This window comes from Rhinolophus sinicus, linkage group LG14, assembly GCF_036562045.2.
Source record: "Rhinolophus sinicus isolate RSC01 linkage group LG14, ASM3656204v1, whole genome shotgun sequence".
Lineage (NCBI taxonomy): Eukaryota > Metazoa > Chordata > Mammalia > Chiroptera > Rhinolophidae > Rhinolophus > Rhinolophus sinicus.
The window spans coordinates 34,473,615-34,500,535 of record NC_133763.1 but is presented as its reverse complement, the minus strand read 5'-3'; the positions used below and the strand labels follow the sequence as shown (position 1 = coordinate 34,500,535).

Sequence of the window (26,921 nt, the reverse complement as noted above, 5' to 3'; positions counted from 1 at the left end):
ATATTCAAAAGCAAAGTGTAAGTTGATCAACATACGCCCTGATGGTATTGGGCTTCTTCCCTCTTCTGTTTTTTGTGTGGAGGGTGGAGAAGGGGGGGAGGGTGGATGGGTGGGGGAAATCCGACAGCTTAAGGAGGTTTGAATTGAATATGCACCCAGCGGCAGTGGCCTCGTAGGAAATGGTGTTCTCGTAAGTCAGGCTGCCCCGCTGAAGCACGAGAGAGCTTTGGTTAGAGCTCAGAGCGTCAGTACGGCTGCGACTGCTGCCGGCAGTCGGTCCGGGCTGAGCTGTCCACTCCTCCAGGTGCTGAAGCTGGTGGAACATTTGTGTAGGTAGGGAAAGGACTGGCAGTGGCTACTTGGATAAAAAGAAAGCATATCAACTGCGTTGTTTTAGTTTCTTAAAGCTTGTGAGTCTATGGGTCAATGTGTGTGTGTGTGTGTGTGTGTGTGTGTGTGTATTTTATTTCGATTGGGAGGAAGCAAACTAAAGGGGATTACTCAGAAAGCATTGAAAAGCTGTGTGGATATTTATGCTGTGATTCTGATATGCCATGTATTGTGTGCGTGTGTGTGTGTGTGTGTGTCTGTGTTTGTGTGTGTGGTGTATATATGACTTGATAATCCTTTTTATTAAAAAGGAACATGCAATGTACTAAATCCGAGTCTATCTGTATAATGTGTTTCTTTTTTTTCCTTTTAATGTTAGTTGAGATTTAAATGGAAGAGTTCAGAAGCAAATGTACACTTTACTCATAGACTATTGCATTACTTTCCCTAAGGGCTTTTGTTTCTAAGAGTTCAAGCTGAAGAGAACCTGTCAGTTCTCTCTCTCTCTCTCTCTCTCTCTCTCTCTCTCTCTCTCTCTCTGTCTGTTTGGATGTACCATCCCCAGGGAAAAGCTCCACTTTATAGCTATGTTAGGTAATGGCAGAAAATAGTACTTATTAATTTGTTTAATTGGTATAAGTCTTTTTGTGAAAAGTATACTTAAGAGTCATCTGAAAAAAACTGTAAAATAGGCTGTTAATTGGGCAATGCTGCTTTTCTTTTGAGTTATTTTAGGCATCAGACATTATATGTTAAACAACTGTTCGTAAAAACTAAAATTCATGTTTATTTGTCTATTTGTAAGTAACATGTCAGGGAAATGATGAGTTGGTGTGTCTGGAGAAGTGATATATTAAAAAATAAAAAGAACAAGGACAACCTAAGTGCCTTAAATTGCAACCAGGTCAGTTAGAGATGAGTAGTGGTAGTGGGAGAGATTCTGTTATATAATTACCCCTTGATGAAGAGCTATTTGCACTTACATAATTTGAGGAATCAGAATGTCTATTGCCATGTTTCCCTATCCCCTCTGTATTTCACTCACATGGATGTAGTTCCATGTATTTGAGAGTACAAGAAAAAGCAAATTGAGAACTTTCTAATGGAGCTACAACATGTCTTGGGTAGTGACGTTGCACTTGTTCATTTTATCTAGTGAACAATAAACCCTTATTATCACAATATTCACTGCAAGGTCTTAAGACAAAGCTTTTGCAGTAAGAGCCATATTGATCATCAAAGAATCACAGAGATTCTCTCTCTGAAAGCAAAAATTACAGTCACTTTGCAAATGAATTTTTATTGTTTTTTTTCTTACAATATGTTTTTTTTTTTTTATGAAGACAATGCTTCAAAGTTTTTTTTCTGTAAAGGTGTTCACAACGACTGCACAGCAATGCATTTATACTGTATATTAAAAATGTGGGCTATGGAATTACACATTGTGGTCTTACAAAACCATGCTTAAATCATGAAAACTCTCCCAGCTTGTCAAACTCAGTGAGTTTTGATACTATAGAAAATGAGTTTAATCATTTTGTGCTTTGAAGCTTTTTTTCCCCTTTAAAAATCATTATGGTATATAGCTCTAAGGCCTTCAAAGGAGAGATGCCTATTTTTGTAGATCTATAAGTATTTGATTTCAAGTAGTAAATTGAACTGGTGTTTATTTTCTGTGATCCGGGGCTTGAGAAAATGCATTTCCAAAACACACTGCTGAAAATTTCACCCATGCATGACCCTATCTTTATTTGAGCCTCACTTCTTCTTAAAGCCGTCTAGGCAAATACATTTGTAATATTTGTGTGCTTAACTATGCATGTCTCTTACAGGGCTCTCTCGCTGCCATGAAGCCCAATCAAAGCACCTAGAGTGGTCTGGCGGAGACCAGAGGGGGCACCAAGAAGAGCAAGGACAGGGGAAGGCACTGGGAGAGCACCAGGTAAACTAAAGGTTCCTTGTCACACCCATCCTGTGTCCAAAGAGCCTAACTACATCCTCCTTCCTCACCGGGAAGACAGCACTCTTCTTCTATGTTAAGTGCTTGGTTTTGTGATTTGTCTTTCAGAATTGGAAATAGAGCAGCCATTTGGATTTGGGCAGGAAGCAGCCGAGCACAGCTTTGGATCCTTCTTTAGGGAAATCGAGTTATGGATTTATGGTCCTGGTCAAGCTCAGCCCAGCCCCAGCCAGGGGCGGGCCCAGCAGCAAGAGTTCTGGTGGCGGCGGCGGCGGCAGTAGCAGCGGTAGCAGCGGCAGCAGCAGCTTGATCCTCTGACTCTCTTCGGTGACGGGTATTCTTGGGTGGATAATACGGATTACGTTGTTATTGCTTAAGAATACGCGTAGTCGAGGAGAGTACCAGCGGCAGGCAGGCAGCGGCCGCCCCTCCCATCCCACCAGCCGGCCTCTGAACGCCTGTGGTTGTCAAGGTAGCACTTTTTTTTTTTTTTATCTTTTCCTTTCCTCGCTGTTTTCGCTCTTGGTGTTGTGTTAAGTGATTACAAGTCACATCCCACCAGAAAGGTTCTATGCGCCGCACCTCTGGTGACCAGGGCTGTAGAATGGGTGCGCGCAGAGGGGCGGGGGTCGAGGCGGAGGGGAGGGGCTGGGAAAGGATGGGGTTTGTTCTGCTGAACCTGCTGGGAGTTTCCGCGTCACCTGCCTGAAAGTCTCTCCCCGGTGGGGTGCGGCTGGGGGAAAATTCGCGGACAGGGCAAGTCTCTAAAGTTGGGAATGATTGAAAGGCCCTGAGCAGTTTGGCAGGGTCGCGAGCGAGGAGCTGGAGCTCAGCAGAGGGTCGCGGGGGGCTGCGTCCGCAGGAAGGGCGTGTCCGTGGGCAAAGGTGCCCCTGCAAGCCGCGGAAGCGCGTGACTTCGCAAATCGCGGGCCCGGGGTGGTGCTGGAGCCCCACCCCCGGCGGTGCCAGTCCGCAGCCAGACGTGGTGTCCCGGGCGGGGGAGGGAGTGGGGGCAGGAGCCTGGGTTCCCGCGGAACCTCCAGATTGGAAGTGTGGCGGGTCTCCCAGGAACCCATAGTTTCTTTTCGGATTCTCCGCGAAGGGGTGGAGAAACAAGATGGGAACCGGATTGGTTGCGGTGTGACCCAGAACTGGAACCTTCCTGAAAGTGGCGGGGGCAGGCAGTGCCTGTTCAGTCGTCCAGTTTCTTTGGGACACGTCTTCAGCGTTGTCTTCCCTGCCTGCGCCTATGGGACGAGTCTCAAACACCAGCAAACCCCGAGCACGTTCCCCCTCTCAGGTCTGCTGCGAAGGGACGAGAGGAAGAGCCAGTCTTTCCCTTCTTCTACTTGTAGCTTTTGTTTCTTTCAAATACTAACGGACGATGAAACTATACGGATTCGTCCCCTCTTAGCGAAGAGCAGCCACCCACCCACCGAGCCCCTCAAACACACCCGGGCATCGCGGCATCGCTGGAGACAACCTGACGTAACAGGAGTTGAGATGTCCAAGATGGAGCTGGAAAAGATGGTCCACCGTGGAAGGAGCGAACCCAGAAGTCTCCTGCTCTCAGCTCTTGCGGGAGGCAGATCCGGCAGTTCGGCTACTCTCCTTTCCCTGTTCCCGGTGGTGGTGCTTCGAAACTGGGGCCAAGAAGGCACCAGGCGCCTAGAAGGTTTCACTAGGCTCGGGAAGAACCTCCTAGGACACTAGAACCACGTTTCCTCCCTGCGTGGTGGCGGTTGGTTGGGCACGGGCTGTGAAGACTGAATTCCTGACAAGTCGGAAGCGACAGGAGAGAGAGAGAGAGAGAGAGAGAGAGAGAGAGAGAGAGAGAGAGAGAGAGAGAGTAGGGGAGAGAGAGAGAGAGAGAGAGAGAGAGAGAGAGAGAGAGAGAGAGAGAGAGAGATTGATTCTCCCCCACGGCGCTCCCAGACCAGCTCTAAGCTGAGCTACGCCCCAGACACCTTTTCCCTTTGGAGGACGGGCCTTTCCCTGGCGCGATGTGCCTGTTCCCCACTGGACTCTGGCCCACAAGAGCAGCTCTGGTCCCTGGAGTCGATGAGAGCCAGGTGCCTCAGAAGGAAACAAGCACACTCTCCAGCTTTCCCATCTAGAGTCTCGCTCTACTTTCAGTACCTTGGATTCCTAGTAAGGGATACACCAGATCACTCCTCAACCTGTCCTTTTTTCTACCACACCGTGGCTGATCCCATAATTACTCGCAGGGTATCGACACTCAAGGCTTTTGTGCTCAGGGAAGATTATTTACAAGGAAAATGAGTGGGGTCCTTCTTAGGATCTCCTAGGGCAAGTCAATTTTAAGAATGAGTTCCAAATAGAAAACAGACGCTATCTTTGCACTTGACATTCTGTCACCAGTAAGAAAATATGTAATTACTGTTCTTTCTTTCATTGTTGCATGAATTATCCTCTTTCTCTAGGGATCCACCAGTTGATGATTAACGACTTTTAAATATTGTGCTTGTTATGTATTTAACCAAAGTCAATATGTCTACTGGTGGCATTATTTTATTGGAAATTAGGAAAGTAAAGAGAAGCTACAAATGGATGATCATTTGAAAGTTGGCCTCAAGCGGGTTGACTAAATATGTGTATAAGATGTGAAAGGCGGAAAGAGAAATGGGAGCCTAGGGATAGAGTCTTCCAGAAATGAAAGATGTAATACTCCAATATTTGTATAGAAAATGAGGAAGAACTTTTGAAAAATAAGTGATTTCATTCAGTTCTTTGCCACTGGTACTTTAGCTTATGACTGCAATTGCTTCCTAAGTGAATAATAATAAGTTTTAGACTGGGAGAATTGTAAATGCTAGTGATGAAATCTAGAGAAAACCTTTACTCATCTTATGGTCAACAATAAGTATTTGATTTCCTTGGTTCAAGTGGTTTAAATATTTATCTCATTGCTTTCTTTCCTTTGCAGAATTATTTTCTTATAAAAGTTTCCATTAGGTGTCAGTCTGACTGAGCTGGTTCTTATTTAAATTTGAAAAGGAAAAAAAAAGAGTTTTTGTCAGACTCGGCCTTTTTAGATAAGGAGGAGGAAAACAAAAACCAAAACTTTATTAAATTGAAATTACTGTAGTTAATTTTAATTGTTATAAGACAGCTTTTTTCCCTCAGAAAATAGAATTTTAAATTACATCACCACTTGCCGGTTATCACTTTTGTCCTGTCAGTATCCATAGACAAGATTAAAGAAGTAAAAAGTTTATTGTGTGTGTTTTTCATGCGAGATCCAAGTGATTTTAAGTACTTATAATAATTGACTTGTTTTTCAACTCATGTCCAAATGCTAGTAGGGTATGCATTCCTTTTCTAAAATTTGGTTTTCATTACAAAGGTGATAGATTTCTATTTGAGAAAAGCATGTGGATACAGCTGACTATTCATATTACAGTAATACTTGGGGTACAACGGAGAGGAAGTAACAAAGCTTATCAAAATTGCTTTAGTCAATTATTTTTATCTTCGTTAAGTTTGCCTAAGTACTTAAATTTTTGTGAGCACAATTTATGGTTTATAGATGGAAGATTTTAGATTTCCCATTAGAAATTTAATAATGCCTATGACTACTTGAATTTATACTGTGATATTTACTAATAGGTGTAAGAAACATCATCTTGGTTGATGAGTGTCAGTAGGGACTTGATGGGAATTGTCTTAGCATGAATTTGCTGATTTTGTTCTTTATTTGTGAGTTGTAGTCTGATATTTTTGCTTGAACAGAACTACAGGGAATGGTGGTAGTCAAGGTTAAAGATCCACTGAGGATTGTGACAACTCCTAATGTATATATATAATATGTATATATATTGGACAGATGATTATGCTGATGTACATTTTAAAATAAATCGTCATGTCCTGGAGCCAGGATCGCTACCCCCATGTCCGCTGTTAGCCCTAGAATGATGCGGTTCTTGGAGTCACACCAGTGCCTACCTAGAACCAGAACAGAATTGTTAATGCATATCCAGGCAGAGGGGAGCAATGATGAAGTAGCATTTTGATGGATGGAAACTTCCATAAACCATATTATCTTTTTTTTTCTTATTATATTTCATATCAGTAATGGTATATTTTCAAATATAAAAATAGACATCTTTTGGTCCAGGTGAAGATGATAGCTATATTGGGGAATATTCTGTGCTTTTATGTAGGACAGAGATGAAGGACTAAGGACATAGAAGACAATATCAGACCATCAAGATGATTCACCAGCTTTTCAATAATGTGCTGTATCAGGTATCACTGTATCACAGAAATGACAGAATGATGTTCTTACATTATAGAGTAGTATAATCAGTATATTAGACTTACTATTTGAAAGCAAATTTATTTTGGAGATAAATATTTTCAATAAAAAGAAAACATATTAATGATAACACTTAAGGACTTTTTAAAATTATTGTGTTTAGGTATTACATTTAGTTATTAGTAAGTAGCTATAGACCTATAACCATAAATGCTAAATAGATTTTAAACAAAGAGTTTTGTAGTACAATTTGTTTTTTAGATGTTTCGAGATTTTCCTCCAGCACCTATACTTTAAATCATGACTTATAACTCTTAAATTTCAATCCACAAAACATTTTTTGTGAGTGTATAAGATTTTTAAATGAGAAAACATTTTAATTCATCTAAAATGCCATAAGCTAAAAAAAGGTATTATGAAATTTTTAGTTTTTTTAAATATGTTTAGTATTTAGTGATTCGTTGAGTTTACTGATTGAAGCTTAAAAACAAAACCAATGTATTGCTGATAATTTGTATTGCCCAGATTACAAATATGTGACTACCTAAATCTTTTGAGTTCTGAGTTCTGTTATATTGTGGTTAATAATGAAAGCTAAGTAAGACAATCTAATTTTCAAAATCAATGAAAATTTATCTATACAAGTGTAAATACAACACTTTATTTTGCTGTGTTTGTGGAAATACGCTTTGAGACTCAGTAATAATCCATAGTATCTGAAAATGTATACACATGCCAAAATCAGCTAGAGTCAAAGTTTTAAAAAAAGGCTAAGAATAAACTATGAACTTTAAAACATTCAAAGGATTTTAAATAAGGCTTACTGCATTTAGTTTATTAGCTTCAAATCAATACTGAATCACAATTAAATTTCAAATTAAAACACTTATATTGCTGTAATCTATTTACTGATACTATGTTCCTGATTAAAAGTACAGTTTATATCGTAAAACACTTTTTTAAAAAAAGTTGGCAAATTATAGTATAGTAGTGGCAAAATTACATAATTTGAAAGTAGTGTCTATTTTTAAACTTGAATAAAGTGTGTGCTAAGAGACACTGTTTCTAAAAAATTCTTTTTGTAACAATGATATAATTTAATTGGAAAGTTGGTATTTCTTGCAATTTTGATTCTTAAATTTATATTTAATACGCAAAGGAAAAATAATTGTTTGAGATCTATTTTTATCTCTATGAGCAAATGTGGGCAATTTTAAGGATTGGTTCAAACAAATCCCAAGGTAAACTAAAGTTACTTAGTTGAGATAGTTTCTGTATTTCTATCACATAGTTCATTCATGTTTAGACTGGAAGAGGAAGAAGAAGAAGAATGAATGAATGAATGAATGAATGAATGAATGATTGTCATGCCTAATAGTCTATCAGAAGCATACATAGAAAAAAATTTTTTTTTTAAATAATAGAAATGTATTAGGATAAGGCTTACAAATATTCTGGATTGTTTTATGCATAACTGTAGGGGAATTAAATTTATCAATGGTTACTTTATTGGTCTAGTTCCATGCACAATGTGTTTTCATAATTATTAGTTTAAACAGACTTCGACAGTGTTTAGAAAGACACAGGCAGTTACATGAGAAAACCTCGAATCTCATTTTTTTCCTCAAGTATATAATAATTAAGGGAAGAGAGTGAGTCGTATTGTAGGAAGGACTTTGGAATGAAAGCTAGAAAATCTGATTTTGAGTGTAGTTTCTATTATGAAGCATGACAATGGACTAGCCACAGAGCTTGCCTGGTCCTCAGCGTCTCATCCACAACAAGGAGGTCTGGATTTAGTTTCTCAAGGCACTTCCACCTCTTATGGACTCCATTTCAAAGAAAGCTATTTTTTCTGGCCGGAATTCTACTCTTCATTTTATATATAGACGTTATGCAAATCAATACCATAACTGAAAAAGCAGCTGTAAAGTCTTTCAAAGATATTCACCATCCTGTTTTGACTTTATATCAAACAGGAAATTGGCCTTCAAGATTTTCACTTAAATTTTTAAAACATGAAACACATAGAAACATTTTTGTCACTTCTTCGCCCTTTGATTTTTATTTCAAATTTTAATAGGCAAGAAGTCCCTCCTCCCAAATGACTTATAGATTCATCCTAGTGTGCTATTGTGGAAGTTCATGTATGTGTATATTTCTATATGTATAATATATGTGAGACCCCCCAAGCCACGGATCTGCCTCAAAACATTTCAGCCTAATAAAAGTGAATCACACACAACTCTTTTCAAAGTCAATGTATATGATTGTAGTAAATAAAGAATAAACACTGGGTCTTTAAAAAATTTTTTCTGCTTGTAAATATTTGTGCTACTAAACTTAATTACAATTTTTAGAGGAATGGGGACATTATTATTTTCTTCATTCTGATTAAAAAGGGAATACTAATATTTATCTAGGATATTTAATTCTAAAACAGCATAGCAATGGCTTAGCCTTTTAAAATACTTTATCCAGTATCTGGCACATGATAGGTGCTCAAAAATATTTATTAATTTAGTGGAAACAATTATATCCTTTCAGGACGTATTAATACCGAATTTTACATTTTTTTCCACAGTGAATATCCTTTTAAAAGTAGCTATTATATAAATTGGTTGTTGAACTGTATATATTTAATTTGAATTTCATGTTTATGCAAATTCTCAAATTTGTTTATTAATAGTGCACTTATTCTGTGTTAAGATAGAAAATTCATTTTCTCTGATTCTCAGATATAACTTCTAAATAATTGAAAAATCTATAAGAACATTTCTTTTAAGCTGGTATTCTTTTAGGAACTGCAATTAACTGTTTAATCTGGAATCATATCATTCCATATGAATTTTTATGTAGAAAATGTTACCTAATGTATTTTATTTAATATTAAATGTATAAATACTTGTTAGAATTCATACACTTTTAAAGAAATAATCAATGGAAATTTATTTTAGCCAACATAATACTTACGGTGATAGATATATTTTCAAAGACAAGGATCTGTGCAGTATTTTTTTCATTATTATTTGCAAAGCAAATTTAAATTGTAAGCAAAATTAAATTACAGTTTTATTTGAAAGGTGTTACTTTCCAGGATATTCCAAGTATAGTAAATAAAAGCTTGACGTTCTAGCCACAAAAGAGTACACCCATTATCTAAAAATAAAAATAATATGGTTTGTCAGCTATTGCTTTATTCAAATACTTTACATATTGTTTCATCCATAGTTTAATGAGGGACTTGACACATTATGTCCATTTAAAACTTTGAAGATAGGTACAGTAAAAGTTATATACAGCTTTCAAAGCAATTGATTTCAAATAGACTTCTGGAGATAGGAGCGTGTGGTTTAGAAGTCATTTACTTACACTTTTATTAAAATATCTCATATTTCTTTCTGTTGCTGTATGTGGTTGTCCAACACAGCTTTGAGATTTTTTAATGCTATATGTTAGGATAGAGTCGAAATATGAGGCATCTGTATCCCAAACAAATAGGTTAGTTGTGGGTGCTACATTAAAAATCGGGGTTGAAGTTAAATTGTTGAGACAGTTTCACATTTAGATCTGACAATTTGTGCAGATAATAACTGAATTTGACAAGAGACAAGGAAGAGAGAGAGCAAATGACAATATTAAGGATGAGGACTGTAGAGAGGATTGTGTAGTTTTTGGTGCAATGTTAAAGGAACAATATTGAAATTATTGGTAGCTGTTTTACTGGCAAACCTAATAGCTAGTACCAATGCACATTGAAAAAAATATCAATTTGGGGAAGCTTTAGAAGAGATCTTGTTCTTTATATAGTGCCGTTGTTCCAGTTGTGACGGGAAGTTGACAAAATTAATTTTATGTAGTGTATCTATAGAGTAGGAATTCTTTCATAGGATTCAAAAGTTCTTTTATTTAGATAGAAAGTCATGCTCTGATACAGAACTGTGAATCAATTAAAATAGAAAGAGTGTGTGAGTAAAATGGGCCTGGCCTGTAGGTAAAAATTGAGAAAGGCATGAAATCTGGATGTTTCGCAAGTCAAAGGAAAGATCATCAGTCTGAAAAGATAGACTTGTGTAAAATTAAGCCTAAGGGAGACATGACTTAAAAGAGATAGCCTTTTATCCATTTTCCTATTGGAAAAGATATATGTTATATTTGAATCTATACTTTAGAAATAAAGTAACCTAGGGGAATTTGTTTAAGACTGTATTAGCTATATTTCTCCATATAAAATACGGACACTCTGTCTAAGAGTTTAGTTTTTCCTATTCACTGTCATTGATTTAGATTTTAGGGAGGAGGGCGTCTGTTAATTAACCATGGTAAAGATAAAGAAGATTGACATGCTTATTCTTCTCTGGCTTGGCCTTTGTATACAAAGACATAGCATTTCCACTTGATCATTTGTTTTCTTTTGATGAAGCTATTTTCCAGTCTATTATCCACATAGAATACAAAATTTCATGAGTCTTAGGTAAGCCCATAGTAAATTCATATGGTATTTAGTTGTTATGATAATTTTTTTTATCTCAGATCCAGTTATTATATTTGGTGTATGGTCCTACTTCCATGCTTTATATGAAATCCTCACAACACAGAGAATTTTAGTTATTTGCCCATGGACACTCAGATAATATTTGGAACACATTTTCTAAGTCCTCTTGGGATGTTTGCTTTCTAACACATCACACATAAACTTGAATATTGAAGTTTTTCTTATAACTTTATTCTTCCTGGTGTCTGACAATAATTCTTATATTCTTATTAGTCAGTGATTCATCTGATTTGACCTTTTTCAGGCTCAAATATTATATGTACAGATGTGAATGTGCCAACAGATTCCAAAAATTCTATAGTGTTCTTAACTTATGCTGCAAACATTTTAGTAAAACAGGAAAATTTTAATCTCAATTAAATCAACTTGATGTAATAAGCTCCCCAAAAACATTTTTGGCTGAAAGATAGGAATAACAAATATTTGTCATGTAGTATATTCAGTGTAAAATTAAAAATAAGATTAGTAAATAACACTGACCCAATAATGTTCTCACACCAAATAACAGAAATAAAATAACATTTAATATACAAGTTAAAAATTTCACTTTTTAAATATCCAAAACTATCTTTTTGAATAAACAAAGACAAATCGATTCCTGAATTACAGCAAAGTCAATATTGTCAGTTTTACTAAACCTTTGTCCACTGCTGTTGTGTTATTTATGAAAATTGCATGGTGTTCAGCCACTGACATTCTGGGTTACCTGTAATGCTAAACATTTAGGAGGCTGAGAGGGTAATTTTTTCACTGTGTGGTCACCTAACTTATCAATCGAAGAAACATGGTTCTTATAAGTACTTGAAAGTCAACGGCTCACAAATCAGACCCCTATCTATCATAGCTGTGAGACTTTCACTTGAAAAAATGGTGTAAGTAACTATCATTATTTTAAAAATCATTAAGACCAGGGAGATAGCTTTGGGCCATTTTGTCCCTTTTCAAAGGTTTTTTTTTTTTTCATTAACTATAAACCATATCTATAAATAATTATGCCAATTATTTTCCTCAAATTTTAAAAACAATGTAAATATAACTCTAAGATAGATAGATGAGATAGGAGAGTGGAAGAGAGAGAGATTGAGAGGGCGAGGAAGAGGAGGGAGGAGAGACAGAGAGACAGAGAGAGAGGTTATTCTAATCTATTTTAGTGCTCAGTTGAAGGTAATACAGTCGCAGAATTGACTCTGAGAAGCCATACCTAAAATGACCAGCATTTTGTCCAAGGAAAGATGTTTTATGGATTCACATAATTTGGTCAAGAACAGAAGGCTTTAAAGTTTGTAGAGGATCGATTTTAATCCTCAAACCAGCTAATTAAGCTTCTTCTGTACAACATACAGTTTTAAGTTAACAGTAATTAATATGGCCAGCTTGGAACCTCGGGAAGCTAAAGCCAGCAAGTGCTTTTTGGTTCACTCCAGAGGATGTGGTTTGATTGCTGGCACCAATAAACAGGTTGGGAATTGTCAACATTGTAATTAGCAGCAAGTTTCTGGATTCTCAGCCTGCCAGACCAGTGGGCTGATGCTTGGAGCAGTGTGACCCTGGGGGGAGAGGGAAAGACAAAGGAAGGGGATTTGAGCAACCTTGCAATGCTCTGCCAGCATATGCCACTGGACCAATGTTTTTCTTGGCAAAGATCTATTTTAAGACATCTAGCAGTGGTTTCCACAAAATATGAAACTCACCATAGCAACCAAAATGGCAAGCATCTCTAGGAACCTTTCCTTGATTGGATATCAGGTCAAACTGTGTTCAGAGCTATATTGCCTTATGTGTAGTATGTGCTGTACTCTGCACAAATGTGATTAGTAACAATATGTTTAAAAGGGTTAAAATCTGTTTTGGCAGCAATCCTGAAATACTCTGCTGAAAAGCCATAAAGAGTGAGGTTATGCAAACCTTATTAACCTGTCATTTAGGACAAACAGAACAGAAATGTCAACCTTAACACCATCAAGAATCCACTCTTCAGTACTTAAATGATAATTTAAATGTAGTTTTAAAAATTCCAAGCCATGTGATCATTGTGGAGAAAGATTGTCATAGATTTAAAATCCAAGCAGTATCTGTAGTGTTTCTAAGAATAAAGACTATGTTAATAAAGTTTGTAAGTAATTTATATTCCAATTCAACAAAATTTAGGCTATTTTTTGGAACCTACTTCCTAAAAGTTGAAATGTATGTGGCATACATGTGTGTATGTATAAAATTGTGCTGCCATTACGTGAGCAGAATATGATCTGAAATAAATAACATACTCAGTAGTTATAGGATAAGTACTAAATCCACCTACTTTGTGGTGAAAGCGTAACAACAAAATTTTACTTTTTCTTTATAGTAGCTCTGCAGTAAATTAATTTTCCCTCCCAGTCAAAAAAGGTCAAGGTTGCTGAGCATTGCTAAAATACACATATTAATTTCTCCCAAATAAATGCTTGGAATCACATCAGGGATGTTCTTACTGTCACTTTCTACCTTTGCCAAAAGAGGAGGAGGAGGCTTCAAAGAGATAAACAGCCTGCAGAGAAACAAACAAACTAATTTTATTTACTGTAAAAAAAAAAAAGTTCTCAAATAGATCAACATTCTATATTAAGCAATTGCCATGTGGCAATTTCTGCCGGTGAATTATAAAAAGTGCCCAAGAAATGGCTGTGTAGATCTGGCACCGGGGTGTGTGGTGTTGCATGTAGCGGACTCTTTTGTGGGGAGAAGGATTGCTCATATTTGTTGGAGAGAGCACAGTTCTCTAATCCTCCTCCACAACAAATCCATGTTGGAGTGAACCAGCAACACGATTCTTATCCACTATCCTCTAGACTCTGAGGAATTCTCCACAGTTATTCATTATTTTCAGTGGAATTAGATGCCTACAGGTGGCCCCATAATGTGCCTCCAGGCATACAACCCACTGTAAATTTTTAAGTTACATTAACTCAGCAGTATGTTGTCTTATAACAACAGTGCATTCAGTTTATGAAGAAAGGGAGAAAGAAGCAGAAAGGCAGTCTTTCGTGTTAAGCACCGTTACAGTTCTTTCCTGCCCTGTCCTTTCTTTGGCTTCAGTAAGGGATGTTGGCCGCAAGCAGCGCTGCTGGCCGGTGCATTAGTGTGGGGCTCCACCTCTTAGAGAGTCCGCTGGGGGGGTCGCGGCCAGCAAACCTCACTACTGTGTGTGCCTCAGGGATTGTTGTTGCACTGGGTGTCAGTATTAAAAACAGATGCACAGCAGTAAGACTTTTCTTTCATTTTCCTTTTTCTTTCTTCCTTTTGTTACAAAAAAACTTGTAAATGGCTCCTGTTATTAAAGTGTTTTTACTGGTTTTTCATATTCTGCCAGAAAAAAAATTAGTTCAGTTTTATCAAGACATTTAGATTTATCAGGTGTTATTGTCATTTCTCCCCTACGACGCATCCTCTATGCTATCACTGTTTTTCCTGAGTTTTTAGGTTACCAATCAGTGAGAGAAGGGGGGAACCCCTTCATAACTTTTCTGTCATTGGGTTTCATGCTCATCCTTTCTTTGTAATGATGTATTTGTCATTCATTGCATGCAGTGAATGCCCCGTGTATATTTTTGGGTACAATTCTCAGAACTGATGGAAAAACAGATAATATCTGAGCTAATATACTTTAGTAGCAGAAATTAGATTAACATTTTAGGGGCAATACACAGGTCTATTTAAGCCTCAGAGGCCCTAGTTCTAGATTATAAAGCTCCTTCTCACAGCAATAAACAGGAAAATCTGGCTTCCACCATTTCAGTCTCATTAAACCTGTAGCATAATTATACTACAAGTAACAGTGATGATGTGAGTATTTTAAGTATATATTTTATGTATACAGAGTCATATCTACATTATTAAAAATAAGAAAACGTGTTTTTAAATGTAGAAACACACTTTTATTGTAATGCCTGTAGCATAAACATTGGCAAAAGTAGTAACCTTAGGCCAATTTTACGCTTATCAAGTTATTTGCCTTAATGCAAGGATATTTAGACTATCCCACCTTTCATTTTATGGCATGCTGAGATCAAGCAGCTTGTACATTCAAAAGAGCTAGGATGTCTTCAGAATAAATCAGTAAATGTCTATTATGCATTTACTATTCATGAGACATATATTCAGGTCGGTCAACATTTATTAAGAACCTACTATGTACCTGTGTTCTTTTAAATGTTGGGGTTACATTGTCCTTAAAGCATTCATGCCCTATAACACATCTCACAATCCAGGCTCTTATGTGCTCTCTGGGGAATTCAAAAGAATGTAAAAAAATATTCCTTTATTGAGCTTACTAGGTTGTGGTTAATATATCAAATAGTGTGTAAAACGATCGTTGCTACAAGCCATTACTGTTGTCTCTATTCACCAGAAGACACTTACACATCACAGATATAATAGTAATAATAAAAGTCTTTTCCAGAAATGGATTTGCTTTTTTTTTTTTTTCCTTTAAAATATAGGCAGTTTTTCAGAACTGAATAGACCAAGGAAACATCTGATAGGAAAAGAATAAAGTACACTTTTTTTTTTTCACCTCAAAGCAATAGTTACTCTATTACAATTTCTGTTATTGTAACACCACTTGCAATTACCCATAATTATATTATTGTAAGAAAAACTGTTAGCATATCTATGGTTATCAAAAACCTTATTTTAGTAACTATAAAATGATGGTGAATACATGTAATTCCCAAATCCATTAATAGTATTAGGTTCTATAGTCAATAAATGCTTTTTGAGAATATGTTGATAGGCTTTATCAAAGAAAATGCTAAAAGGATTGTGCTACAATTCAGATCAGTGTTTCTCAAAATGTGGTCCTCTGATCAGTAGTACAGCATCACCTGGGAACTTGCTGGAAATGCAGATTCTCAGATGGCCTCACAGGCCCACTTAATCCAAAACTCTGGCGATACAGGCCTCCTAATCAGTGCTGTAACAAGCCTGTTAGAATTTGAGAACCATTGCTTTCTACTGGTTAAAAAATTACAGTTAGATTTAGGTTCTATGCAATGCTGACCCAAATAATTTAAGTTCTGTCGTAGATTTATAGTAACAAGTTATTATTAATTGTTATAGAAGGTATTTTAAATTAAAAATCAGGACTTTACCTGACTGGCAAATTCTATAACATTTAGGAAATATTTTAAGCTCCCAAACATTCACTGCATTTGGAGTTCTGTTTACATAGAATTTATACAGTATTCTTATTAGTATTATATAATACTCTTAATAGTACTCTTATTGCTAATAGCTTTATAATTATGATAATATATATTGAATTGAATTTCTCCAGGTCTTGAACTCTTCTTTTGACTTAAATTATTTTTATTGTGGTAGTTTCAATAGCTGCTCAAATTTTACTCTGGTATTAAATTATTTCCCAGTTTAGAAGAAAGGAGAATCAGCTTCATTTTGTAGTGTTGAATAAGAACTTCAGATCGTGTGTGTGTGTGTGTGTGTGTGTGTGTGTGTGTGTTTGACTATCCTATGGACCATTATTAAAACTTTCTCATTCATCTATGACACAACGAATTCTTAAGTTCTCATGTAAGGGAATTGCCATGACCAAATGCTTTGAGCATTTACATATTGGTCCAGTAATATAGTAGTATAAAATAAATTTCCTAAATATGTTTATTAGAACGATTTGATAAAAATTTATTTAGGACATTGATTATTATATAACAGTAAAAATGAATGTTATTGGTTAAATAATTTGATTAGGTCAGTTTTTATTATGCCAATTGGAGACTTTCATAGAGCTATAATATGTTTTTAGTTTTTCAGACCATAGCTTTTTATTCAAACTTTCCTGGAGATACTAAAAATTCAAAGGCTAAAATGTTTACTATGTAGCTCTAAAGTGCAGTGAATTGTTTCTTGTTTATGCTTTAAATTCAAATTTAAAAGGACAACTCTTATACTCTGGACTGTAAGACGTAGAATAGTCCTCTGATCCATAAAAGTTGGCTTTTGTATTTAACACAGAATATAATCTCAAGCTTCCTTCGATTTAATGTTAAAGTAACCGATTGACAATATAACTGGGAGATTTCTCAGTCTAACATCTTCTTTTATTAATGTCTTCTTTCTATATTAGGTCAAAGTATAAATTTAATCACATACATTATAGGATGCCAGAATATGTAATGAAGATTTAATTATAATGTTTTTTAGTAAAATACAACTTTTGCTAATATGTAAAGAAAGTGATGGCCTGAGTATAAAAAATTTTCTTAACAGAGACTATACGTAACATTAAATAATAAATTATGTAGTATTTTTCTTTATGACTTTAATGCATTAATGTGTTCTGTAATATTGTTTTCTTAAATATTATATTTTACAATTGCTCCCTTACTTGCCAGAATAATAGAATTTTCCCACTCTAAAAATGCATCCTTATGATAAGCATAGAAGTGTAAATCCGTTTTAGGATATGATCTTATTCTTTTTCACAGTAGAGATGAGCAACACTGCCCAGACTTAAACTCTAACTTAAGAGAGAGTTTCAGTGGCAGAACAATTTATGCACACCCAGTTTAGATAGAATGGTTGACAAGAGATATGTAAGAAATCCAAGTTATTCTTATGAAGGAAAAAAATGTCCATTATTTTCACAGTTAACATTTTCAGATTAAACGCTTTAGACTAACCAGAAAGGAAAATGAAATCATTTTAGTAGGCCCATAGTTTGATGTATTTAGTAATTAAATTAAATAGACACTAATTTAAAGGTTAATACTTCAAATCTCAAACAAAGGACTTTTGACTACAAAAAGAATATGAAATCATTACCAAATAGCTTATATTTAGGCAGAGAAGATACTTAAGATATATATATGAAAAACAGCTCATTTTTTATTGTATTTTAATGAAGTGTTTCAGTTTATTATTGGTTCTGGTTCTTAGATTGTATGGTAGATTCATAGATGTTCAATTATTATTGTTGTCGATGTTTCACATATTTTTTAAAGTAACAAATGTTACGTTAAATATTTTCTAAAGGAAAAGTCAGTTTGAAAAAAAATTGTTACTATTACATAACCCATTGAAATCTTTCTCAACCAAGTACAGTATTCCTCCCTTATCCATGTTTTCACTTCCTGCAGTTTCAGTTTCCCCACAATCAACTGCAGTCTGAAAATATTACATGGAAAATTCCATGAATAAACAATTTATAAGTTTTAAATTGCACTCCATTTTGAGTAGCCTGATGAAATCTCTCGATGTCTGGCTGTGTCCCACCCTGGACATGATTCATCCCTTTATCCATCTTCTCCAGGCTGCACATCTTCCTAGCCCATTAGTCATATAGTAATTATATTGGTGATCAGATCAACTGTCGAGGAGGTATTGCAGTGTTTGTGTTCAAGTAACCCTTACTTTATTTAATAATGGGCACAAAGCACAGGAATAGTGATGCTGGCAATTTGGATATGACAAAGCGAAACCATCAAGTGCTTCCTTCAAATGAATAGGTGAGTACAGCACCACAATATAAAGGTCAGACAATTAAGTTCGCGAACTCATCCTAGAAAAAGTGTGACATACCTCATTGCTGAATATCACTTTGGTCATCTTCAAAATACTCCCCTTGGGACGTTATGCACCAATGCCAGCGGCTAGTCCACCCTTCAAAGCAATTTTGGAACTCTTTCTGGAATGGCCATCAGTGCTGTCATCGTATTACCCTTTATGTCCTGAATATCATCAAAATGTCTTCCTTTCAATATTTTCTTTATCTTCAGGTAAAGAAAGAAATCATTGGGGGGCAGATCAGGCGAGTAGGGAGGGTGTTCCAATACAGTTGTTTACTTGCTAAAAACTCCCTCACAGACAGTGCCATGTGAACTGGTCCATTGTTGTGATTCAAGAGCCATGAATTGTTGGCGAAAAGTTTAGGTCGTTTAACTTTTTCATGCAGCCTTTTCAGCATTTCCAAATAGTAAATCTGGATAACTGTTTGTCCAGTTGGTACAAATTCATAATGAATAATCCCTGTGATATCAAAAAAAGATTAGCAAAATCACTGCAATAAGTTCATCAACTTAATTGTCAGATCTCATATGTTTTGAGAGACAGACCACATTCACATAACTTTTATTACAGTATATTGTTATATTGTTTTATTTTATTATTAGCTATTTTTAAGTTTCTTTACATACCTAATTTATAAATTAGACTTTATGATAGGTACGCATGTATAGGAAAAAATGGTATATATAGGATTTAGTACTATCCACGGTTTCACGCATCCACTGGGGGTCTTCGAACGTATCTTATACGTAGATTTGTTTTTAACTGCATATTATTTGAATTATTCTGGGCCTATATTTCTGATAATCTCATCACCGTGGGGTTTATACTTAATGTAAATGTGTATGTTAACAGCTGGAAAAATTATCAGATATAAATAATCTTACTAATTATCAACAGTAAAACACTAATGACTTAACATCATTTCTTGCAGAATGCATGAAGTGTTTTGCAAAATGGATTTTGTCACACCTCTTGACCATTTTTTTTGGCAGACTGCTACCTTATGCTACTTAGAAAGTTTTTGAGTATGCCTAGTAAAGCAGATCTATGAAGGAAATTTCAAACAATCGTTCACCTAAAAATGTGTTATTTATAGTTTTGAAATAATGTAAGCTTAAAGTTTGTAGTAAATAAAATTTACATTTATAAAAAACTAAATATTTAATTTATTATAAATTACCATTCAAAAAAGAATGATGGATTGTGTTAGGAACTATTTATAACAGGAAACTACTGCATATTTCAGTCAGGTATTAAGTCCAGGCACTAAAATTAGCATACTAAAATAAAAAATATTAGGTGTAACATGTTTATTGAATCACCATATTTCTATTGTCCTTCCTTTTTGTTCTTTCTTTTTGATATACATATATCTTCTTTAATGCCACAACTGGCTTACTAGTAAATATCAGGCAAGATCTTAATTTTAGCACTTACCTCAAATTACATGAAAATAGAATTCAGAAGTGGCATACTGCAACAAGGTCTATTCTCTCAGACCAAAATGGATTATTGTACATTAAAAATGATACTCCTTTATGTTTTTGTAACGATTCATGAACCTATGGGGCTGACATGTTTGTGCAAAGATTTCCATAAAATGCTAAGAAAGTAGGAAAAATTGCAAGGTACTTCTAGATGATGATAAAGCAAGATATTCAAATAATTCTAATCCTTTTCTACTTCTTATACTATTTTTAATACTTTAAAAAATCTATAAATACAATAAACGTACTTTTAATAGCTAAATTAATGGTGATTCTTACAAATCAAAGCTAGACAAGGATAAAAGACCATCACATAATAATTAAACTTTTGCTTTTAATCGCTTAGAAAAACATAACTACATAGAAAATGCCCCGTCTTGTGATTCAGTATCTTAGCCTAATATAGAAACAATTATAACATATAAAGAGTTATCATTTATTTCCTTTTAAAATTATGATCTACTTTTCTTAAACATTAGATAAAATTTGAAATTATACTCTGATTTATTAACTTTTATTCTAGTTTATTTCAGTTTCTTAATCTTTAAAAAGAAACCCCATATGTCTCACAGGCATGTCATATACATTAAATTCATTCAGATACAGTTTAAAATGTAAAATAATATTTTAAATAATTTTCACTTGTTAATTATATTGGTTTATTTGAAAAAAAACCTAGGCTTACTGTGTCAAGGAAGCTACTTCTTATTTTCAATCAAGAGATAAAAATCTAGTTTGACTTAAAAGATTCTGAGATGATTTCTGAAAATGGTATTTGGTACATGGTGATTACTATTTACATTTTCCTCTTTAACTTTCAATGTTGTTTATCAGCAGAAAGAATACTTATGGTAAAAATGTGTTTACAAAAATTTGTTTAAAAAAATTAGCTTCATTTTGATATTTCTTTTTTTGGTAGGAGGGATATTTACGTGAATTTACCATTTTACATTTATTTTAATACGTAATTACAGTAATTTAAGTATAAAGTTTATATTCAGAAAAAGCATTTTCCTTATTTTATTTTTATTTTGTTATACACATAATTTGCTTTCTGTGGCTAGACCCATATGGTTACAAAATTAATTATTTTGGAAAAAGTACATTAATCTTTAATATTTAAGTTCCTTTTGTAGTATATTTTTTCAGAACTATTTATGTTCTCATTAAATGTTATACATACATATCTATATATTTGATTTACATTGATTTGTGAGGGTTATTGTGTTTCCCATCTGTCTTTACTGTGATTATTATATTCACTCCCAAGGTATCTAATTTTAACCAAAAAAGTAATCTGTCAACATGAACTTTTTGGGATAGCAAATTTAAAATTTCATCTACAAATAGAAGTAGATGGGAGCACATTTACTTAGCGTTTAATATGGACTCAATTTCTGTGAATTTCTTGCTCACTTATCCCCTTCATTTCTTTTTGCAAGTGGCCACTTTGTCATATGTTTTAACTGTAGGAGGATGAAAAACTCTAAAAGTGCCCACCATCAACATAAAGTGAGGCATTTTGAGCTCCACTGTGCAAAATGAAAGTATAACAGTCACTGCAAAGAAGACTTAGAGTTCTATTATCCTGTCATTTATACTTAAAAGCACTTCGATTTCTAAATAGGTTAAACAAAGGAAATTTGGAATGATGTTCTTTAAAAGTATAAAAAAATTGGAATTCTGTGGCTAGAAGACCACTGAATACCTTCAGCCATGTTCCAGACAATACATGGATGGAGGAAAATTTGTGATACAATAAGCTATCAGTGTCAAGATTTGTGAGCATTAAAAAAGGAGCTTATTTTGTGACCTTACTGATATCACAGACTGATATCACATGAAAATGGGTTAGCACACTGCAACTGATACCCAGTTCTGGAAAATGGTGCGGTTCTGCTTCTGTCCCTGAATTTGGAATTTCCTGTTGAAATCAAAACTAGGTTTATGCTGTCCTGAAGGGTCAGGAACAAAATAGGTTGTGAATATGGAAGCTGTATTTCTGGGCTCACCCCTAAATCCTCTAATGCTCCTGGATTATGGCTTGATCCATTCTGGGTCCATGTATAGGAAGAAAGACTCTACCTTTGAACTGGTGATAGAATTGTTTTCAGAGGTTAGTGCTTGAAGAGCGTTAAGTGGTCATTTGGTACAATCCCTCTTATTTTAAACATGAGTAACTGAGCTTTAGAGATATTACAACTTTCACTCTGAATATAATAATATTTTCTTGAGTAAAAGTTGCTGATAGCAATAACTTCAAAGTCACATCCACTTCAACACACATTTGGTTGGACCAACTGAGTATTTATCGTGACTATCACTATTATTATTACAGAAATGATTATTACTACAAAAATATTTCTTCCTCAATGCAGTTTATCACTAATTTCCTCATTATTTACTCAATCACTAGATAATCTTTTGAAACTAATTTAGAAGCTACTTTAACACCTTTATTTGAAGTAAAAATACTGTTCAAATATAACATGACCAACAAACATTCTTTTCTCCTTTATGAAACATAAAAGCTGGAGGGACAACTCTATGTCCCGTTATTACTGCTAATGATTACATTAACATTAAAAATAACTGATTTTCACAGTGCATATTCTGATTGGTATTCACATAATGGCACAATCTCCTCCTTTTCCGTGTAAATCTGATTAAGGGGCTGCCCCTGCTGTCATTTTGCACACAAAACTTCCGTTCTGTTTCGACAACAATCGTATTTACTCAAGAACCTCTACGTTGAACATTTGGAAGCACCTAACCATTACTGAATACTGAATCACTTATCTCCACATAAAATTATAAATATGGTCTGAGAGCCTGTAGAGCCTGAGAGACTGTAGAATGCTGTAACATTACTCAATGATTACAAATCATTACATTATAGTAATGATTTGCTATAAAAACAATGCAAATTGTAAATAATAATAATAATAGGTACACTTTATTTGAATGTCTAACATGTGGCAGGCATTGTATACAGTATCTATTATCTCCTTTCCTTTACTTCAGAAAATGATCATATTCATCAGGTATTATTATTGACATTTTATAAATAAGAAAACTGAGTTTCAGAGGGATTGTCAGATACACAAAGTCACACAGCTAATAAATACAAGAGCCTAAGCATACTTTCTATTAAAGCCCTTGTTCAGTTCTTCCCATTACACTGCCATTTCCATGTCTTCTTAAAACGACCAGTGGAGATAAGTGATGCCTGAGAAGAACATCAATTTGGGAACTACTGCAGTAGCATTGAGTTCTATTCCTGCCTCTGCTACTAGCTGAAATGGGACTTTAGGCCAGCACTTCATGTCTCGTTTTTGCCATCTGCAGAATTACGTGACAGAACTAGCTTTAGCCTTCTGTGATTTTAAGTAATCTCAAAGAGGTCTATTATTTTTCTTTTTTTTTTTTTTTTGAGAAAGAAAATTGAAAAAAAAATGTTAATAATAATACCACTGAACACTATTTCTCATCAATCTGGTTCTCATCTGATTTCATGGCTTCAATCACGGAACAAAATCCTTGTTGATATAAAAGGAAGTTCATATTCTGACTAGATCAGTGAAGCACAAAGAAAGACGAAATTGAGTTATCGTGGGTCAGACTCTTACAAAGTTCAAATTTTATATCATGCATTTATTATGCTGCATATATAAAAAAATTAAATGGATGATGTGAAGCAAAGTGGGCATATAGCACAAACATAAAGGATATTTACAGTATGCGTGATGAAGCATAAAAATACATTTCTCTCCCTCAAAAAGAAAAATGTTAGATATATTCATATAAAATACCTTAGGCTACCTCAAGAAAACTATGTTCAAATACTTAAATACATTTACATACTATTCATGTAAATATATTGACTTAGTCATAGCAGCTCTAGGGATTTATGATAAGCTGTGAAACTTATCTATAAAAGATAAGTGTATGACCCTTCAAAATAGAATAAAAATTAATTATAGCACAGCAGCAATTTTAGACATATATACATACCATTTTGAAAATCTGTGCTTTTGAAATGTGAGCAGTTCAGTTCCTTATGTAGTTCTCACAGTGATGCATCTATATTACGTATACAATTTCCTAAACATACTGTATTTTTCTTAGAACATTAAATAACGTTATATCCTATGTCAATTTTGTAATATTTTGAAAGAACAAAATATGGTATAGTGAGCTGACATATTTTCCTTCACTGAAATAATCTTTTGTGTGTAAACTCTTCACAGATTTTTTTCTCACCATTTTCTCCTTTTCAAAAATTGACAAAGATGTAAATCATGGCAAAGTCAATTATCATTTCTTTCAGCAGTTATTACTTGTGTTCTCACATTGCTATTGCATAAATATTGACATAAATTAACAACTTTTGTATTAGAAATAAATAATTGTTCCACATAATTTGTAAGCACCTAGAACAAGAACACCTTGGAATATATGATTTTTCCCACTAAAAATATGCCACTTAAGGTGATTTTGATTTAGTAGGAATTTTGGTTAAAAACCAAAACAACAGTGTGGTCAAGTCCAATTTCACTTATTTATGTATGCAACACATATTTACTGAATTACTATGTTCTAGGCACTAGGCAAGGTACTGAGTCTATATTGGTAAAAAATACAAAGTTGATACCTACGTAAAGCTTCCAACATGATAAGAGAGATCAATGAATGATTTAACAAAGAGAAAAAATAATTACAAATTGTGAAAACTTCCACAGAGGAAATTAACCCCTTGAGGAGTGAGAGATTAAACAGAAGAGCACAATTTATTATTTTATTTTATTTTTACTGTTTTATTCATTTTTATTAAATTTATTGGGGTGACATTCGTTAGTAAAACTATATAGGTTTCAAGTGTACAGTTCTATGATACATCATCTATATATTGCATTCGGTGTTCAAACCCCAGAGTCAGTTCTCCTTCCATCACCATATATTTGACCCCCTTTTCCTTCTTCTACCACCCTTCTCCCCGTTTACCCTCTGGTAACAACCAAACTGTTGTCTGTGTCTATGAGTTTTTGTTTGTGTGTTTGTTTGTCTTGTTCATTTTTGCTTTCAGTTTTATATCCCACATATGAGTGAAATCATATGGTTCTTGACTTTTTCTGTCTGACTGATTTTGCTTAGCATGATAATCTCAACATTGATCTACGAGATCTGACAGTTATGTTTGCCAACATATTGCAATGATGTTGCTAACCTTTTTTGATAACAGAGGGATTATTCATTATGAATTTGTACCAACTGGACAAACAGTTAACCAAGTTTACTGTTTGGAACTGCTGAAAAGTCTGCCTGAAAAAGACGAAAACGACCTGAACTTTCGCCAGCAATACATGGCTCTTACATCAGGACAATGCACCAGTTCACACAGCACTGTCTGTGAGGGAGTTTTTAGCCAGTAAACACATAACTGTATTGGAACACCCTCGCTACTCACCTGATCTGCCCAAATGACTTCTTTCTTTACCCAGAGATAAAGGAAATATTGAAAGGAAGACATTTTGATGACATTCAGGATATCAAGGTAATACGATGACAACTCTGATGGCCATTCCAGAAAAAGAGCTCTAAAATTGCTTTGAAGTGTGGACTAGGCGCTGGCATCAGTGCATAGCTTCCCAAGGGTAGTACTTCGAAGGTAACCATAGTGATATTCAGCAATGAGGTGTGTAGTACTTTTTCTAGGATGAGTTCATGAACTTAATTGTCTGACCTTGTATGTTGCCGCAAATGGTATTATTTCATCTTTTCTTATGGCTGAGTAATACTCCATTGTATGTATGTACCAAATCTTCTTTAGCCAATCATCTATTAAAGGACAGTTTGGTTGTTTTCATGTCTTGGCCTTCATAAATAATGCTGCAATGAACATAGGGACATATATACCGTTACAGGTAAAGGTTTTCAGAGTTTTTTGGTAGATACCCAAAAGAAGGATTGCTAGGTCATGTGGTAATTCTATTCTTAGTTTTTTGAAGACCCTTTATACTGTTTTCCTTAGTGGCTATACTAATTTACATTCCCACTGGCAGTGTATGAGTGTTCTTTCTCCCCCACAGCCTCTTCAACACTTCTTATTACTTGTGTTGTTGACAATAGCCATTCTAACAAGTGTGAGGTGATATGTCATTATAGTTTTGATTTGCATTTCCCTAAAGCTAATGAAGTTGAGCATTTTTTTCATGTACCTGTTGGCCGTTTATATGTCTTCTTGGGAGAAGTGTCTGTTCAGATCCTCTGCCCATTTTTTAATTAGATTGTTTATTTTTGTTGTTGAGCTGTATGAGCTCTTTATATTTTTTTTAGAGATTAGCCCCTTATCAGAAGTGTTGTTTGCAAATATCTTCATCTATTCAGTTGTTGCCTCTTTGTTTTGTTGATGGTTTCTTTTGCTGTGTGGAAGCTTTTTAGTTTGATATAGCCCCATTCATTTACTTTTGCTTTCACTTCCCTTGCCTTTGAGATCAAATTAATAAAATCTGGAAGAGGCCAATTTATATTAGGAGGAATGGGGGTATTTCTGAGATCTTGAAAGACAAGAATGAAACCAAGCGATGAAGAGTTTTCTAAGCCAAGTAATACCAAGTGCAGAGACATTATGACATATCAAAATATTTTTGGAATACATTCTCTGCTTTGTACTTCATTTATAATTAGCATGAGTCTCAGGGAAATTCCAACTCTGCACAATGATTTGTTGAAGAAATAGGCATTTTTGAA

At 34.8% G+C, this 26,921-nt stretch overlaps 1 long non-coding RNA gene across 2 annotated transcripts in view; it reads left to right on the top strand.

The window, feature by feature from the left end:
- The window catches only part of LOC109455449 (uncharacterized), a 123,802-nt gene that overhangs the window by 1,228 nt on the left and 95,653 nt on the right, over nt 1–26,921 (top strand). For both annotated transcript variants that reach the window (XR_012491586.1, XR_012491585.1), the window contains exons 2-3: nt 2,163–2,272; nt 2,399–2,762. This is a non-coding gene — a long non-coding RNA (uncharacterized LOC109455449). The remainder of the gene's footprint in view (nt 1–2,162; nt 2,273–2,398; nt 2,763–26,921) is intronic.